This window comes from Poecilia reticulata, linkage group LG20 (assembly GCF_000633615.1).
Source record: "Poecilia reticulata strain Guanapo linkage group LG20, Guppy_female_1.0+MT, whole genome shotgun sequence".
NCBI classification, from domain to species: Eukaryota; Metazoa; Chordata; class Actinopteri; order Cyprinodontiformes; family Poeciliidae; genus Poecilia; species Poecilia reticulata.
The window spans coordinates 22,380,698-22,383,952 of record NC_024350.1 but is presented as its reverse complement, the minus strand read 5'-3'; positions in this window follow the sequence as shown (position 1 = coordinate 22,383,952).

Below are 3,255 nucleotides of genomic sequence, written 5' to 3'. Positions count from 1 at the left end.
TTGCCCCTGAAGTGTTCATTTATCAAAATGAAAGCCGCAGCTGCCGGGTTCGGAGTTTCTTTCTGTCCTTCTGATCTTTTGATCTCTTTGAAATCCAGGCAGACAAAGATTTGGGTAATTCTAGAAATTACCACCAATTCACTCACAGAGTATTGCTTAGTGCGCAACTAAAATCAACTTAAGTTCATCATTCAAGAACAGATCAATCTGGGTTGTTTTTTTTATGCTGGGATCCTTTATTGGAAAGCTAAAATAAATCAAAATGAGTTTTACTTTAATATGATGTTGATTCGGTAGCTTTCAGTGAAACAAGATGAATCAGTCAGAACTGCACTGTTCTGACTGATTCATGTTCATTTCTTTCTCTTTCCTCTGTTTCTGTTCCTTCATTTCTGTTTCTTTCTTGCTTACAAATTTTTTCTCTCTCTCGTTCTTATTTCCTTCCTTCTTATAATACATCAATCTGTTTGGCTTCCTTTCTCCATTTTCATTCATCCTGCAGTTTTTAAGTCTCAAATGATTGTGTGATGAAGTGCAGTGCTTCCTAAATTTCCTTTATACTTTCCTCCATCCTCTATGTCTCGTCAGTTAGTTTTCAGATGTAAACAAACAATAGGTCTCTTTTTTTTTACTGTAAATGATTTACAGATCCCATTTAACTGTCAAAAACACCCATCCATTCTCTATATACCCACTCATCCTTGCATGGGATGCCTACATCCAGCTGTCAACCAGGTTACAAGCACAAACTCACACCTAAGGGCAAATGAGTCAAACCAATCAACCCAACAGTGGAAGCTACTACCCTGTGAGAAACCAAACATGCACACAGAGAACATGCAAACTCCATGAAGAAAGACCCCAGGCTGGGATTTGGATCCAGAGTCATATTTTTGCAAGGTACCAATTGTGCATTTCCATAAATCTTAGAGAACGTGAGTGTGACCAACTGTGGATCAGTCGGAAGAGTAGTTGTCTTGTAATCCAAAGGTTTTAGGTTTTATTCCAGCTTCCTCCTGCCACCTTTTGATGTGCATGTCCCCGTGCAAAACACTCAACCCCGAAGCTGCCCACCAATCTGTGTATCAGTGAGTGTGACTTTATGAATGTGCAACTCCTCTGCCAAGTTCTTTGAGTAGATGGTATAACTAGAAATTATACCATCTGCTCATAACATCAAAATATTAAGAACTGATCACTGACTTACAGTTAACTCTGAGCTCTGAACTGGAGCTGGGAGCCGTAACTTCCTCCAGTTTCCACCAGTTACCTGGCAACAGCTCCGTGCCCTGAATTACTTGGCTTGCTCGTGTTCACAGGCAAATTGGAGTTTTTACACTTTGATTTCTGAACCGATGAAACAAATGAGGAATTATGTGTTAATAGGTGAGATTAAGAGCTACCTGCTTGGAGGCAGACAATGAAACAGCTTCTGGATGCAGGCTTGTTGCTGAGATGCTTCTGTCTTCTTGTTAAACTCTCCGAGCAAAAATACAAGTCTACATGTTTACATGTTGGAAACTCATGAAAACACATAGATGAGCTCAAGATATTTCTGTTTATTACTCCAGAGATTTTTTTTTTCTATCAGAGTAGACAGAATGATTTCTTTTGACCTTTTTTAAAGCTCATTCAAAATTCAGCATCTGATCATTACAAGCGTAAATGTTTTTGTTTGTTAGTTTGACTTTTTGAAAATCAGCTTCAGTTTAAGCAGAAAGAAAGATTGATAGAAGGTCTGGCTCAGAACAAAATGAACTGTGATTTTGTAATTTCATTTCTCACTGCACACGTCTTGCAATAAAAAATATTCACACATATGAAGTCAATGTGATAGATCAACACAAAGCAATCGTAAAGTGGAAGCACAATGATGCATTGTTTTCACAGTTTCTTATGAATATAAATATAAAAACTTGCAGTGCGACTTTGGATTCAGCTTTCTGAGGCAGCAGTTGCAATTTTTCAACGTTCCTCTTTACAAAATAGCTCAATCTGTCAGATTGGACGGGACGCGTACTGCGATCAATCATTTTAAAGTCTTACCACAGATTCTCAATTCGGTTTAGATCTAGTCTTTGACTAGGCCATTCAAACACATGAAATATGGTTTCATCATACTTCTGGTTTTTGTTGTGCTGGCAGTCTTCAAGTCTTGTGCAGCCTCTAACGGGCTTTTATTAATTTTGACCAGTTTCTCTGTCTGAGATGTTGATGAAATGAGGCGTTTTGCATATAAACCAAAATGCTCCTATCTGGCCAAATAACCTTGTTCCGTGGGTTTGTGGATGGATTTCCTTAAATAATGTCCTTTTTCTTGCCTCTTGTCCATAAAGCCCATATTCACATAGGGCTTTGGTTTCCATTTCTTCCCGCTTTTAGATGAGGTGCTCCAAAAAATGTTCAAAAATGGGTTTGATTTTGGTGGATCAGAGTAAAATGGAGCTGAAAACAAATGCGCTTTTATTGACAGTAAAACGTTAAGCCATGTCTCCTTTTCCTTGATCCACAAATTGTTTGGGGGGGGTTTAAATCACATAAAACACCTAAAGTTCAAGCTGTCAGCAGTGGCTAAAACTGACTGCTGGCTCAGCATCCAACCATGTTGTGCCTCAGAGATTCTCTCGCCCTCCGTTTTCATTCAGCAACAGTCCAGCATGGGCAGCTGAGCTTTTTCATCCACAAACAGATTTTCTTTAAAAAAAAAAAAAAAAAAAACACGTCGGAACGACTGAAGTTCAGCCTGTTGCTCAGAGATAAACCCCGTTAATAAATTCACAGCGTTTAGCTCCGCTTTAAATCACGATCGAAAAAGATGAGTGAGAAACAATTACTTCTGAGGCAGAAAGTAATGACTTTAAATGAATCGAGCAGCAGACTTGGGGGGGAAAAAAAACGCGGACCGTAATATTCAGAGCACACATTTTCCGAGCTCAATCTGTGCGGAAGTGTCGCAGCAGACAGCCCAGTTGATGATTTACTCTCAGTGTGTTTTCTTTTTGTTTTGTTTTGTTTTAGCGCTGCAGGCTTTTAAACCAACACCGTGTTGAATTAGACAGTTAAACCTGGATTTAGCCTGCTCGAATCTGTACGGAGAGGTTAAAAGTCTCGCTCTGGTGCTGATATGTTCCGGCTGTAGATCACAGTAGCTGTTAGCTCACCAGAGAGCAGGGTCCATTAAAGAAGCAATCCCTCCGTAAGATTACTGCAGCTACAAGACGCATGATTTATTTAGTGTTTCAGGGGGCGGGGGGG